Raw genomic sequence first — 16,284 nt, 5'->3', positions numbered from 1 at the left:
GAACAGGCCAGGAGAGTAATAAGCATTTCTCCTTAGATCATACCACCTTGGAAGAACTTACATGTCCCTAGAAGTATTTCTGAAAACAGCTATACAAAATCCCTGAAACTTGGGACAGTGCGCCCTCCACCCTGGAAGCAAAGCCCTACTTTAATAAAGACTTAGAAGTCAACTAATAATCTGGGGAAATGCACAAACTACAAAAAAAAAAACTCTTGACTATTGAAAGTTACTATGGTAACAAGGAAGATCAAAATACACACTAAGAAGATGACAAGAAGGTCAAAGCTCCTACATCCAAAGCCTCCAAGAAAAATATGAATAGGTCTCAGACCATAGAAGAGCTCAAAAAGGATTTTGAAAATCAAGTAAGAGCGGTAGAGGAAAAACTAGGAAGAGAAAAGAGAACGATGCAAGAAAATCATGAAAAATTAGTCAACAGCTTGGTAAAGGAGACACAAAAAATACTGAAGAAAATAACTCCTTAAAAAACATACTAGGCCAAATGGTAAAAGAGGTCCAAAAAGTCAATGAGAAGAATTTCTTAAAAAGCAGAATTGGCCAAATGAAAAAGGAGGATCCTTAAAGGCTCACTGAAGGAAAATAATTCCTTAAAAATTAGAATGGAGCAAATGGAAGCTAATGACTTTATGAGAAATCAAGAAACAATAAAACAAAACCAAAAGAATGAAAAATAGAAGACAACGTGAACTATCTCATTGGAAAAACAACTAACCTGGAAAATAGATCCAGGAGAGATGATTTAAAAATCATTGGACTGCCTGAAAGTCATGATCAAAAAAAGAGCCTAAACATCATCTTTCAAGAAAGTGTCAAGGAAAATTGCCTGGATATTCTAGAACCAGAGGGTAAAATAGAAATTGAAAGAATCCACCAATCACCTCCTGAAAGAGATCCCAAAATGAAAACTGCCAGGAATATTATAGCCAAATCCAGAGTTCCCAGATCAAGGAGAAAATATTGCAAGCAATCAGAAAGAAATAATTCAGGTATTATGGAGCCTCAGTCAGGATGACACAAAATTTATCAGCTTCAACATTAAAGGATCAGGGGACTTGGAATATGATCTTCCAGAGGGCAAAGGAGCTAAAATTACAACCACGAATCACCTACACAGCAAAACATCCTTCAGATGAAAAAATAGATATTTGGGGCAGCTAGGTGGCGCAGTGGATAAAGCACTGGCCCTGCAGTCAGAAGGACCTGAGTTCAAATGTGGCCTCAGACACATAACACTTACTAGCTGTGTGGCTCTGGGTAACTCACTTAACTCCAATTGCCTTGCCAAAAAAAAAAAAAAAATAGATATTCAAGTATTCTTGATGAAAAGATCAGAACTGAAGAGAAAATTTGACTTTTCAAGAGAAACATAAAAAGGGAAATAGGAAAGGGAAATCATAAGGGACTTAATAAGTTTAAATTGTTTGTACTCCTACATGGGAAGATGATATTTGTAACTCATAAGACCTTTCTGATTATTATGGTAGTTACAAGGAGTATATATAGACAGAGGGCATAGGTGTGAGTTGAATATGAAGGGATGATATCTAAAAAATAAAATTAAGGGGTGAGAGAGTAATATACCGGGAAAAAGAGAAATGGAGAGGTAGAAGGGTAAATTATCTCACATAATAGAGGCAAGAAAAAGCTTTTGCAGTGGAGGAGAAGGGGGGGAAGTGAGGAGAAGTGAGTGAACCTTATTCTCATCAGAATTGGCTCAAAGAGGGAATAACATACACACTCAATTGGGTATAGAAAACTATCTTACTTAGCCTACAGGAAAGTAGGAGGGGAAGGGAATAAGAGAAGGGGGTGGTGATAGAGGGGAGGGCAGATTGGAGGACAGGGTATTCAGAAGCAAAACACTTTTGAGGAGGGACAGGGTGAAAGGAGAGAGAGAATAGAATAAATGGGGAGGGGGGAATAGGATGGAGGGAAACGCAGTTAGCAATAGTAACTGTAAAAACTATTTTGAACCAAGTTTCTCTGATAAAGGCCTCATTTCTCAAACACATAAAAAACTGAATCAAATTTATAAAAATAAGAGCCATTACCCAATTGATAAGTGATCAAAAGATATGATCAGTTTTCAGATGAAGTAATCAAAGTTATCTATGGCCATATGAAAAAATATTCTAACTCACTATTGATTGGAGAAATGCAAATTAATACAATTCTGAGGTTCTACCTCGTACCTCTTAGATTGGTTAATAGGACAGAAAAGATAAATGTCATGACTTGCAGTCCTTTCACCCCACAGCATCCTCCCAGGCTCTGGCTTCACTTTTCTTTTTCCAGTCTTGACCCTATAGTTAACCAGTCCAACCTAGTACTGTTCTCTGCTCTCAAATCCTTTGCTTGCTGCTCCTTTCACTGTCCTGACTCACCAAACTCCAGCCCTGGATCATTCCCACCATCTGCCTTCTCTACTCTTACTCACATGCTGCCAGACAGAGCTGGAAGAATTCATCTAGTAGTGCTAACCATGCACACTACAAATTTATTTGAGCAAATCTCTGCTGCATCTTCACTGCTGCAAGGCAATCCTTTCACTTCCACCCTTATTGGAATTCTTTTTGTAATCCTCACAGCAACTGTTCCAAAGCGTGCCTTTTCTCCTTACACCTCCAATGGACTCTCAAAACCTGTTCCAGCTAGCTCCAGCCCAGCACTGGGCGTTCTTAAAGGGCAGTGCCCTAAAGCCCTGACTTTTCTTATCCTAACACTGTACTTGATAAAGTGTTGCTGTGGACTTGCTACCTTCACTATCAAACCTGATGTATACCTTTCCAAAGCAAATGACAAGCAAAGGGCTAGAGTTAGTTTGGAAAGACACGCCCAGTGGGATATTAGGTGTATTCCTCCTCAGAACCACTATGGGCACCTATGCTATCCTGTGTTCTTTCAGTAAGACATTTGATTCGAGATTAACTATGAATATTAATGTCAGGTTAAAAGGGCAGACTACAGAGGGAGCAAGTATGAGACTACTTCATTACGCACACACCATTCTCTTAGCATTGAACCTGCTTATGCAAGCATTTATAGAAACAGCCAAGAAAGGAGGCTTTTGACCTTTTTTGTGTTGTGGAACCGTCTGGCAGTCTGGTGAATACTATGGATGTCTTCTCAGAATCAAGTTGCTAAATGCACAAAATAAAATATGTAAGATTACAAAGAAAACCAATCATATTGAAAAGGAGTTGGCAAAATATTTTTTTAAGTCCACAGATCCCAGAGTAAGAACCCTTGCCTTAAAATAATCCTCAACCAGATAATATATAGCCAGCCCAGTAACTATGGTAGTTGCATCCAGATAGTCAGGCTTAACTCTGGAACCATTAATGTAAATTGTCTCAAGGACCTTTGTGGAATGTCCCCTTTGGCTCCCCAGAATTGATGAGGCCCTGCCTCCTATGAAACACTTCTTCAGGTCCAGGCTTTTCACATCTCCCAGAGATGGAGGGGCACCTGGAGCATTACACACCAGCCATATGCTGAAAGGTCACCTTGGACAAAGTGGGGGGCAATGCAGGACTTTGGCGTAAGAGGGAGACTAGGGTTGGATATTTAGATACAGAGGTAATTTGTATAGAGATAATCATTAAACTCATGAAAGGTCACCAAGTGAGAGAATGTAGAGGGCCCAGGATATGACCATGCTGAATCAGCTCAAACCTGGTCCTGGGAGTTAACTTTCCAGTGGAAGAATTCATACCTCAGAAACCACTACAAATCAGAGCTTGATTTATTGATTTACTAAACTTACGAAAGTTGTAGAAAAAATATTAACAATGCTGATTAGACTTAAAAGTATAACATGGGTACTTTTGGTGGGGGGGGGGAGGAAGCCAGTTGTTAAACATTTACCAGCATACCATTGGCCCAGGATAAAGCCTGCCTGCTGTTAGTAACTGTTTGTGACCAGTTTGAATGCCAAAGATAAATAGGAATATTTCTACCAGTCAATATAAGTATAGTACTGCCAGATTTCTCACATGAAAACTTCTTTCAGTACTAGGTCAGGACTAGGTAATACAGAACATATCAGCAGATCAATATTTATATACAGAAAGGGTCAGTCAAGCAAGCAATAAATGAAGTTTGTAAAACACCAAATGAACTGACTTTTACAATAACAAGGTAAGGTATAAAACCATATACAAATAATTTAGCTTAGAGCACAGTTCCAATTCCAAGTACAAAACCCCTCCCTTGGACTTGATCCCCAGGTTTCTTAGCTTCTCAGGGCTTCCATGCCAGGCTGGCAGCAACATCTTGCCTGGAAACTCGGCTGCAACATCCCTCTCTGTGGCTCCAACTCCTGCGGGAAGGTAGGAATCACCTTGGGAGTCTATGAAGGAGATGGTGCAGGCAGGGCAAGGGGAAGGGAAGGTGTCCCACTCCCTCCTTTCTCTGGGTTCACTTTATGGTTCCCATGCTATGACTGGTCTTTACTCTCTGGACACAGCAAGAAAGAAAAAGTGAGTACTATTCTGGTGATTTGATTTTTGGCCTTGCTTTTAAACAGATTAGTGAAAAGTTTGTCAATTTTATTAATCTCTTCAAAGAACCAGCTGTTGGTGATATTTACAATTTCTGCAAGTTTTTTGGTTTCTAGTTTATCTGTTTTTCCTCTACTTTTTGTCCTCTAACACTTCGTGCTTATCTTAGACTCTCAAAATCTTTTTTGCCTGTGTTGGGTAAAATTATCTTGCTTAATGCGGATCAGATGTTGTAATGAGAATATAAGAACCTATGGCATCAGGAATTACATGTAACCAGAGATGTTAGATTATTTGTGGAATAGGTCAAAATATTTCCAAACCACCTTCTTCAGAGGTGAAGAAAGAGGATGCTTTCCCCCTACCCTACCCCCATCCCCACCCTCACCTTTAGCCCTAGAGAGACTTTGCTCTATGAAGGGGCACCATGCTGATAGCAGTGACTTACCTGGGCTGGGGTGAGGGTGATGGTGTGTGTGTATATGTGTGTGTGTGTGTCTATGTGTCTGTGTCTGTGTCTGTATGTCTGTGTGTCTGTGTGATCCAAGCCCTTCAAGTGGTCTGGATGCAAGTCTTCACAGAGTAGAAGGAAAAAAAACTGTTCCTTTTTCTATACTGAGTGCTAGGAACCAAGGGTGGGGAATCTGTGAGTAGCCTCGAGGCCACATGTGGCCTTCTAGGTCCTTGGGTGCAGCCTTTTGACTGAATCCAAGTTTTACCAAAAAAATAAAAAATCCTCTTATTAAGGAGATTTGTTCTGTGAAGTCTGGATTCAGTCAAAGGGCCGCACTTGAGGACCTAAAGGGCCTTTGTGGCCTTGAGGCTACAGGTTCCCCACTCCTGTAAGCTATTTATTTGGTAATTCTCCCAGTCTGATGACACTTGACTAATAATAGTCCACGTTAACAGGGGTCTGAAAGCAGGATAGAGAGCAACTTACATTTCTTACCAGTATGTTTCCATTCTCACAACATCTTTCTCACCTGGAATCCTATCACAATTCTCTATTTCACACATAAAATCATAGAATGGAATTGTGAAAGGGAGGGCCCCTTAAAAGTGAGAAGATTAGAACATTGCACAGAGAAGTATTAAAGAGGGTGAGTTGTTATTCAATCATTACAGTTGTGTCTGACTCTGTGACCCCATTTGGGGTTTTCTCGGCAAAGATACTGGAGTGGTTTGCCATTTCCTTCTCCAGCTCATTTTACAGATGAGGAAACAGGGTCAACACACTAGTGCATGTCTCCAGCCACATTTGAATTCAAGTCTTCTTGATTCCAGGCCCAGCACACCATGCCACGTAGCTGGAAAGAAGGTAAACTAGAGACCAAATTTAATCTCATCAGTATCAATGAAATTTGGTGGAATGGGATACATGATTACCATATGGCCATGGAAGGGGATGTCTTATTGACAGAATCACAGAATCTCAGTGTTGGAAAAGGTCATCTAATCCAACCTATATCTGAATAGTGATGCCTTCAAGCAGCTGACAGCTTTATCAGGGTTACTGGACACCAATGCCAACAATTCAATCTTACAGAAAGGGTGCATTTGAGAGGAGCAAAGAATGGGAAGTATAAGGTGACGCCATATTTGGTGTTTCACATCATCATGATTTTGTCAGGTTCGGGTACTCACCTCCATGGAATGGCCTCTTCCTTCCTTGGTCCTGATCGATGTCACAGCTGGGCTGGCAGGGCCTTGTGGTCACTCACTCCTACACAGCCACCACCCCATGGTCAGTTTTCCTTCCCTGTTATTCTCAGCATATTTTCTCCTATCACACTCACTCTCTACTCATACTACTATTTGCTCTCATCACTGACCTAGTCAGTCATTCTGACCACAGAACCTGCCTGTTCTCTCTGGTCCATTTTGTACCACATGAAGAAAGCCTTCTGGCCATCTCTACCTCCTGACACTTGTATAATTGACTCAAAGTCTACCTTGACATTCAGCCACATGTGAGAGAACCAATAATTATAACAGTAGCTCACATTTAATCTGGCTCCTTGAAGGCTGGCAAAACACTTTACAAACATTATTTTAGCAACTCTGTGAGTGTTATAGCCATTTTACAGAGAAGGAAAATGAGGCTCACTGGGGTGAAGTGATTTGCCAATAATCACATTGCTCCTAAGTGTATAAGGCCAGGTTCAAACTTAGTTCTTCTTGAACTTTGTATATATCTCCATTTACCTGTTGACTTCCCATTAGACTATGAATTCCTTGAGGGTGGGGAATTTTTGGCCTTTCTTTGCATCCCCAGCACTTAGCACAGTGCCTGACACATAGTAAGCACTTAATAAATGCTTGTTGACTGACTATAATTTCATCAACTCGGCTGGAGGAAAATTAATTGATCAGGGGTTCTCTGTTCGAGCATCCCTTCCCCCCCAATCCCAAATATCCTACTTCAGTTAAAGGATACTTGTATGTCCTGGTCTCCAGCTCCTTCCCCATTCTGATTGCCCTCTGGCAGCTGTCAGATGAAATATCTGTAATGACCTCAACTGAATTAGATTCTGGGACTGAGACCCCGGTAGATTTCCTCACTCTATCACAATGCTGCTCCCTGGGTTTGTGCAACACAAGCCTGTGCCTTCCTTTGTCAGAAACCTATCCTCCTGGCCCTTGTGGAAAGCATAAAGGGCCTTAATTAGTAACTAAGCTAGTTAATTAGTAACTAAACAGGTTTATCTCAAGGGAGATAAAATTACAAATTTCTCTGTTAGCTAAGCCAATTGGAAGACTCCCAAACCACCAAATATCCTTAATGATTTGGTGTCAAGTCATTAAAGAACAGGGGAGACTCTCTGTAAACTGGCATATTGGGCTCTTTCAAGTGGAAAATTAAGCTAAATATATGTATAGAATTAGCCCAACTTGATTATTTTTCAGGTGAGAAAAATTAAGGTCAGAAAAGTTCGGGGATTTGCTCATGGTCACACAGAGGGTAAATAAAAGAACTGAGTCCCCTGGTGTTCTAAATCTAGCATTCCCTTACTTTCACCATGTCGGTCAGACTAAAGAAATGGGGGAAAATTCTCCACCTGAACTCCCTCCCTCCTCCCACTGTTCCCAGATATTCGTTTTTTTTGGCGGGGGGGTAACCTCTACAAGGTATTCTGGCTAATTACATTTTCTGGTTTACTGAAAACTAACCAGTAGAGTGAGATAATTTAATTCAATCTATCTTTAAGACCTGAGGCTTATGGATAACTGGTGTATATATTGATTTATGGAATACTTGCAGGGTGCCTCCTACATTAGCTCACATTCATATGTTGTTCTCATTGAATCATTTCAGTCATGTCTGATGCTTTGTGATTGGGGGGGGGGGGGTTGGACAAAGATACTGGAGTGGTTTGCCATTTCCTTCTCCAGCTCATTTTACAGGTGAAGAAACTGAGGCAAACAGAGATTAAGTGACTTACCCAGGGCGACACACCTAGTAATTATCTGAGGCCAAATTTGAACTCAGATCTTCCTGACTCCAGGCCCACTCATTCATCTAGCTGCCCTGCATGTTCATTTAGCACTTAAGAATTATAAGAACTTTTATAAGGGAAGCTCTTGGTAAACCTAAAAACCTTTAGCAATACTAACATAAGGTCAAAAATCTCAAGGGAAATAATGACAAAAAGTGGGAAGGAAAAGGGCCATGCAGTACCAAATCTCAGCCTTTGCTAGTTATTATATTTAATATACTTAATGTACTTGTATTGCTACTTATGAAGCAGTAATTATCAAAACTATTTGGTAACAGATTAAAAAAAAAGGAAAGTTGATTGGTGGAACAGATTAGGTACACAAGATCCAGGAAGAAATGAACATATGAGTGTAATGTTCAATAAACTCAAGGACCTCAACTACTGAGGTAAGGACTCGTTATTCTACAAAAGCTGCTAGGAAAAAAGTAGAAAACAATCTGGTAGAAATTAGATGTAGACCAATATCTCACACCATAATCTATAATAACATCCAAATGGATCTATGATTCATGAACTATATAAAGGGTTACATCACAAATTAGAAGAATAAGAAAGGAGATACCTTTCATAAGTATGGACATGTGAAGAGTTCTTGACCAAACAAGGGTTGGAGATGGTTATAGGAGATTAAACAATTTTTATTGTGTGAAATTGAAATTTTTGCATAAACAAAATCAATATAGTTAAAATTAGAAGAGAACCAAATAATCAGGAAAAAATCTTTGCAGAAAACTTCTTTAATAAAGATCTGATATCCAATATATAGCAACTTCCTCTACCAAATGATTTAGAGAAGCTGAGAACAAACCTGTTAGATGGGAGAGAAATCTTAATTTGCTTTTATTCATTGACCAGAAGGAATTATGTCATAAAGTACCAATGTTGCTGTCTCTTTATCTTAAAGGAGAAGTCTCATGAGAGGCAAGATGTGTATAGGCATGAAGGTAAACTCAGACAGTCTGTACTTGAGTTTTGAGAAAGAATGGAGTGAGTATGGAGGCAGATGGGGCAGCTGGCATGTCAGCAGCTCCTAGTCACCCCCACTGCCTCCTCTGGTCACCCCAAGCAGGGGTTCACCCTGACACCAAGGTGAGTGGCCCATCTAGGCAGACCAGTTATTGTTGAATTTTCCAATCAGGAGAACTGAAGATACCAAACAAAAATTTGCCTGCCCTTCTTTCCTTCTCTTCCAGCCTAGGACAGATGTCAAATCCAAAATTGTAAGGCTTATCTAAAGCTTGTTAGCATTTCTGTTGAGTTAGTATTTAAAGCTGACAACAGAAAAAAATGTGGTTATTCACAGTCTTTCTGATTTGCTCAGGATAGATTAAAGTGAGGGGTGGTGACTGTTGGGAGAGAGACAGAGACAAAGAAACAGAGAAAGAGCAGAGAGAGACAGACAGAGAGATGGACAGAGAGAGACAGACAGAGAAAGAGTGAGGGAAAGAGAAAGGGAAGGAAGGAGGTAGAGAGAGTGAAAAGGGAGTTAGAGAAAGGAAAAGATAGCCTCAGACCAAACACTTGACACTTATTAGCTGTGTGACCCTGGGCAAGTCACTTAACCCCAATTGCCTAAAAGAGAGACAGAGACAGAGACAGAGAGACAGAGAGAGAGAGACAGAGAGAGAGAGAGAGAGAGAGAGAGAGAGAGAGATGAAAGGAGGGTGAGAGGGAGGAAGGGAGGGACAGAGAGAGGGGGAGAGAGAGATGGAGAGGGAGACAGATAGAGACAGTGAGAGACAGAGACAGAGAGAGATACAGTCTGAGAGACACTCAGAGAGAAGAGACAGAGACAGAATGAGTGAGAGAAAATCAATTCTGTATTGGGAATTACTGAGAGCCTTCTACCCGGGAGCTTTAAAGTAATGTGAAAAAAAAATCTTACTGATTTATATTCTATAACTTCCCAAAGTAGGGATAAAAGAGTAAATTTAGTTTTCTCCTTGGCAAAGTTGAAACTGGCAATGATTTCTGTCTTGTGGGAAGTTTTGGTGAGCTGTTTCAATAGTCGACATATTATTCCCCATTTTTCTCCTCTGCATATTCAAGGAGACCTTTTCACAGGTGTAACTGTATAGTTACCGAAAGTCATTCAACTCTGTATTCTCTTGGATACTATATCAATGCTAGACATATGCCTCAAAGAGGAAAAGGACCCATCTGTACAAAATTATTCATAGCAATACTTTTTGTTATAGCAAAGAACTGGAAACCAACGGGATACTTATCAACTAGGTGCAGGGGTGGGGAATCTGCAGCCTCAAGGCTACATGTGGCCTTCTAGGTCCTTCGGTGTGCTCTTTTGACTGAGTCCAAGTTTTACAGAACAAATCCTTTCATTAAGGGGATTTGTTATGCGAAGTTTGAATTCAGTCAAAGGCCCACACTTGAGGACCTAGAGGGCTACATGTGACCTTGAGGCTACAGGTTCCCCACCCCTGCTAGGAAATGGTTGAAAAATTAAGGTATGTAAATGCAATGGAATATCATTGTACCACACAAACTAATAAAAGGGAAGGATTTAGAGACACTTAAGGAAAAGGAACTAATGTAAGGTGAAGTAAGCAAAACCAGGAGAACGGTTTATATAATAACCACAACATTGTAAAGATAAACCATTTTGTAAGACTTAAGAACTCTGATCAACGTAATACCCAGTGACATTTTTAGAGGACTGACAAAGCATGCCACCTATTTCCTGACAGAGGGAAAGTAGGGCATGGCTACTCCTTTGATTTGTTTTCCTTGACTAAGTAAATTTGTTACAAGGGAGTTTTGTAGGGTGGAGAATCAGGCAAGAGAGGGTAACTTTATAATCACTGTGGTGGAAAGAAAGAAAGAAAGAAAGAAAGAAAGAAAGAAAGAAAGAAAGAAAGAAAGAAAGAAAGAAAGAAAGAAAAAGAAAGAGGAGAGAGGGAGGGAAGAAGGAAGAAAGAAAGAAAAGAGGTTTGTAAGAGTGCACAGAAGAACCCAGAAAAGAATAGAAGGAAGCTTGGAGGGAGACAGGCAAGCAGGATAACTTTGGAAACAATACTAAATTTGTTATGTATTTTTAAAAATAAGCTATATATAATAGAGATTCACATTTTCACAATTAATCCTCTTTTTGTTCTTTTTATATGAAAATGTTCAATTTCATTAAATTTGGTCAAGTTCATAATATGAAAAATACAATTTTCAAAGCAAGAGGAAACTAGCCTTGGCAAGCAAGAGTCAAGATGCAGAAAAGAGCAGACCCTGGGATCCTAGCCACCATAATAAAAAGTGCTATATCCAAGGGGAGAATTATGAGGACTCCATGAAGAGAGAAAGGATTTTGGGTGCTGGTAGTACAGTACTGAAATTGCTTCAGACAAATGTATTCCCTTTGTGTGATTCACTATTCCTGTACTCTGAGTGTTTGTCCATTGTTTGTGTTAGGCACCTGGATAGTACAGTGGATAGAGCATTAGACTTGGAGTCAGAAAGACTTATGTTCAAATTCTGCCTCATACACTTACTAGTTGTGTGACCCTGAGCAAGTCACTTAATCTCTTTGAGACTCAGTTTCCTCATCTGTAAAACAGAGATAACAGTATAGATAATTTTCATGAGGATCGAACAAAATTACCTATGTAAAGCACTTTGCACATCTTAAAACACAATATAAATTCTTATAATCATTATAATTATAACAATTATTATTATTGTAATTATTATGAGAATATACCATAGGCTTACGGGGAAATGTTTTATAGGTAGTTTTGGGGGGGAGTTTTTTGGGTTTTTTTTTACAAGAATGAGACTTTAATCAGTTTTAAATGGAATTTATAACACTAAGAGATAAGGGTTAACAAACACAATAACAAATGGACATCCAATTGGTATGAGGCATCAATTATCCTGTACACATTGTATGGTGGTGGTCGTGTATCCTCAGTGCATCTCACGACACACGGTGCCACTGAAGCACAGCACTGGAGGACCTCAAGAGGCTGTTGAACAGACTGGACTTTTTTTAGGATATATACTCTATAGGGAAACAGACTGAAAATGTGACTGGGCAGAGTCAAGGACCCTCAGAAGCCCCCGTGTCAGGGCCCAGCTCCACCCCTTCCATCAGCAAACAGGACATGCTCTAACAGTATTTAATGGTGAATGAGACACTTGGTGGCACCCACAGCCATCGTTAACATATTGCACACGCTTTCTAGAACTATAACACGGATCTTGAACCCTAATTTAATTTTTTAAAGCTGAACCATCTGAGGCTGCCTTGTAAACTCCACAGAGGCTTACAGCCCATGCCACAGCAAACCATCTTTATGCTCTCTGTTCAACTGCCCTTTGAGAATGGTGGCAAAAAGAGTCCAGGGGAGGGGGTGGGGGTGGCAGGGCTCCAGGTGCCTGGGGAGGGCCCAGGGCCCAGCGGGGAGCTCTGTGGAAAGGGACAGATACCTTCAAGTCATTTCAGACATGGAAGCTGCTGCACATCCAGAAAGGTTAAGCATACAGTCCAGAAACTCAAAGAGATGAGCTGCAGAATGCATCTCAGTCTACTTGTGAATACTGTCATAAATAAAGTTTTCCTAAGGACTCAAAAAACCTTTCAGTCATAGTAATTCTTGTCAAGTTCTATGGGGATGGTAACTGAAATAAAGTATAGGAGAGTATTATATATATCTATAGATATATATCTATATCTATATATATATATATTTAATGCCATTTTTCCATTTCCAATGACTACACCAAAAAAGGTAAGCAAGGCTTCTCAAAAATGCGGAAACATTCAGAATTGAAACCCTCATTCAGACCTTCACATTCCAAAGGAAAAGGAAGTAGAGTGCAAAAGCCCATTAGAATGTCATTGTATAGCTACTGTTTTTACTATTTCATTTTCATAATCACTCTTTTTTTGAGCTAATTATATCTACTGGCTGACTGTTAATGGGAAGTACAACAGCAGGGCTCATGAGCAATAGTTTTAATAATGCAGACTCAAAGAATTCTATAGAACTTAGGAGAGGCACCTACCCTCTGAGCACTCTACTCAAGAGTGGGAGGGGTAGTTGGGAAATAAACCAGAGGGAAAAGAAAAGGAGAAAAGGGGATGGGGGAAAGAAAGAAGGAAGGAAGAAGGGAAGAAAGAAAGAAGGAAAGAAGAAAGCAAGAGAGATAAAGAAAAAAAAGAATCAGAAAGGGATGGAAGAAGGAAAGAAGGAAGGAAGGGTGTGGGACAGCAACGACCCTTACCAGAATTAAATTCAGAGGCTTCTCAAGGTAGAAAGTAGAAAGGATTTTATTACCATCTTGTGAGAACAGCAACTTGCACCAAAAGTATTTCAATGCAAGACCATGCCCAGTGTCAGCCAAGCAAGCATTTTTATAGATCCTAACCGCAACTCCCCCAACCTAACCCCCTTCCTCTCAGCTCATTGATGCAAGCCTTGAGGGCACAATCTAAACGTGGCAAAACTATCCCAGCAACAGCAGTGGAAAATTATAGAATCGTTACACTGTTTGCACCTGCCTTCCCCCCTCGAGTGTCCTTTTGGTACATTGGGTTACATCCTATTTCCTCATTTCAGTTCCTGGAACAATTTGCGGTTATACTTGTTTTTGCAACAATTTGAACACATTTATTTGGGCTATTTGCAAGCTTCCTGACCTGGATATACATATATTGTTATTAGGGGTCTTCACCTCATTTTACTCATATAAGATTATATTTTATGAGAAGTCTTCACCAATCTCACTCAATCCCTCCTCTTATTTGTTCATTGAAGACCTCTCACACCTGTTTCGGTACGTTCCCTCCACTATTTCATCCTTTACTTCTGATCCTTCTGGCCTAGTCCCATCTTCCTGCTCTACTGGAGTCCATCCCTGCTTCCTTAAGATCACTAGCTGAACTGACCCCTCGGCTTTCTCTTCTAATCTAATCATCTTAGACGATTCATCGTGTATTAACTTAGTGATTAACCGCATCATACACGGGAGACATACAGGAAGAAGAATAACTCCAGTTATGGCAATCAGAAGGAACCATAAGGTTTGTTTTCACCAACCACCTCCAAACCAACACCACTAGCAGGTATTAAAGGAAGAGGACAAAGTCTGAACTGGAACATGAGCCAATTTCCCAATGTCTTTAGTAATTCCTTTTACCACTTCCCCATTATCATCAATTTTTACACAACACGTGGATAGATTTAATTTTCCACATACTCCACCTTCTTCAGTCAATAGGTGATCTAAAACTAATCTGTGTTGGAGGACCACTTCTCTGGTTTGGGTAGCCTGATCTCCTAACAGATCCAGAGCCTTTGCAGTCTGGTTGGTAATGATCTCTACCACTGCCTGGAGCCTAATTAGTCTGTTAAGGATATAAATTTGGGTCCTATATCCCCAGCTCCCATCTTGAGTCCAAGTAGCTGGTCCATAAGTTTGGATGATTCTTTCTGGGGGCCATTCATTGCCCCACCCATTTGCTTTGCCTGTGCTGGCAACAGAGGCGTCTAGGGCCCTTCTTAGCCGATCTTGACTGAGGCTATCATATAGTCTTATTTCAAGATGGCCTCCCTCCCTTCCTGGAAGGAAAAAGAATTTGGGGCGGACTAATCCAATATAATAAACTCCAGCCCAATCGAAAGGGAGGTGAGTGTAGGCAGTGAGGCCGCAAATCCAATAGTGCCCTCTCGAAGCTGGCTTTTTAGGTGCCAGCTCCCCGACCACCCCCAGTGAATTTTGGAGTGATTCCCTACTATTGGGTAGTAGTACATGTCAGAGAGCCCTAGAGGTCCACCTCCTAAGTTCTTATCCTTATACTGACATTTCCACAGGGCTACATTCTCCTCCCACTCACAGCTTGTTGTGATGGGATCTCCTGTCCGGTTCACTTTATTCCAATAATATGAGAGGTAGTCCCTTTCCCCAGTTTCGTTGGTCCATCCCCAATCTGTATAGGGGACTTCTGGAATTCCTTCCACCCTCTGGCATTGGGTTGCTTTTTCCCAAAGTTCAGCCTTTTTATGATCTTTTAGGAGGACTGCCACGTCCTTTGTGCCCCTGCTATTCCATTCTTGTCGGACCTCAATACAACTGTATGTTTCTGTTCCCGTAATTCCTGTGAGGGTCCATTTGTAATAACTTTCCCCTAATACAATTTTCCCTCCTGTTTGGTTCAGGCAAAATAATCCTTTCCTTTCCTCAGTAAGCTGCCAGGAACGTTCCTCCCAATCTTCCCAAAAGCCTTTCTCACTATTTACTACAGATTTATTGCAAAGGTGCCATTCTGGTTTCAGAGGAACAGGAACCCATGGCAATTGGGATAGTCTCTGGGGTCTACCACAAATCCAACAGTTAGTCAAGTTAAAATTCTGAGCTACAGTTTCCATTAATTGTTCAAACATATTTTTCTCTGCTGACCAGGAAGCAGGAGCAAGTTGTGCGGGGGTTACAGAACAGATCAGAAATAGCATCAAGGAAATCCCCATGGTGTCACACTCTGATTACAAGTAAAATGATTATGTAAAGAGGCAGAAGCACAAGCAAAGGTTCCAATCAATAACATGGTTACAAGTAAAAGAGGAATTAACACACCCCTCCTTCCTTCCAAAGGAATGGGATACTGCCGGACCCTGACTGTCACTGTTGGGTCTCTCAATGTGATTCTAATTGGGATGATCTTTACCTGCCCCTGATTATGGGGTTGTGCCCAGACCTTGGGGTCGATTTCTTCTTCCTCCCCTTCTCTTAACACTAGCATCCTTTTTGTAGGGATAATTCGGGTTCCTTGAGGTATTAACTGAATTGAGAGTTTGTTCATCAGATCCCTACCTAGCAAATTGATCCCTGTCCCCAGTATCAAAAGAAGTCTCCCATGGGCTGCTATTCCTTCACATTCAAATTCAATAATTTCAGTAAGGGGAACAGTAAAGGTGTCTCCCTTCACCCCAGAAATAAGTAGAGTATCTTTGGATAATTTAGTCCCTTGGGGCAACTATATGACTGAAGATCTAGTGGCCTCGGTATCAATCAAGAACAATAACTCTTCCTTTTTTGGTTCCCCCCTTAAATTTATCAAGGGCTCTGGGTGGGTCATTTTGATGAACCCCTGACACGCCTAATCTTCCAGTTCCGTAAGGGAGAAAACCCTCTGTTCAGACGTCCGTGAAGGGCATTCCCTTCTCATATGGCCCTCTTGCCTACATTCAAAACAGGTTAAGGGACCCCACTCCATTCTCTCCCCCAGGGGTCTAAACCCCCTTCCTCTT

At 40.8% G+C, this 16,284-nt stretch overlaps 1 long non-coding RNA gene across 1 annotated transcript; it reads right to left on the bottom strand.

Moving 5' to 3' along the window:
• Positions 1 to 3,819: 3,819 nt before the first annotated feature.
• LOC114032383 lies at positions 3,820 to 13,350 on the bottom strand. The gene is made up of 3 exons (XR_003567827.1): positions 13,262 to 13,350; positions 6,171 to 6,249; positions 3,820 to 4,482 (listed from the first exon to the last, which is right to left on the bottom strand). It is a non-coding gene; the product is annotated as an uncharacterized LOC114032383 (long non-coding RNA).
• Positions 13,351 to 16,284: the final 2,934 nt, after the last annotated feature.

This window comes from Vombatus ursinus, unplaced genomic scaffold (genome assembly GCF_900497805.2).
Source record: "Vombatus ursinus unplaced genomic scaffold, bare-nosed wombat genome assembly UNPS02005286.1, whole genome shotgun sequence".
Lineage (NCBI taxonomy): Eukaryota > Metazoa > Chordata > Mammalia > Diprotodontia > Vombatidae > Vombatus > Vombatus ursinus.
Note: the sequence above shows the minus strand (reverse complement) of the source record. Positions and strands in the feature narration are given on the sequence as shown.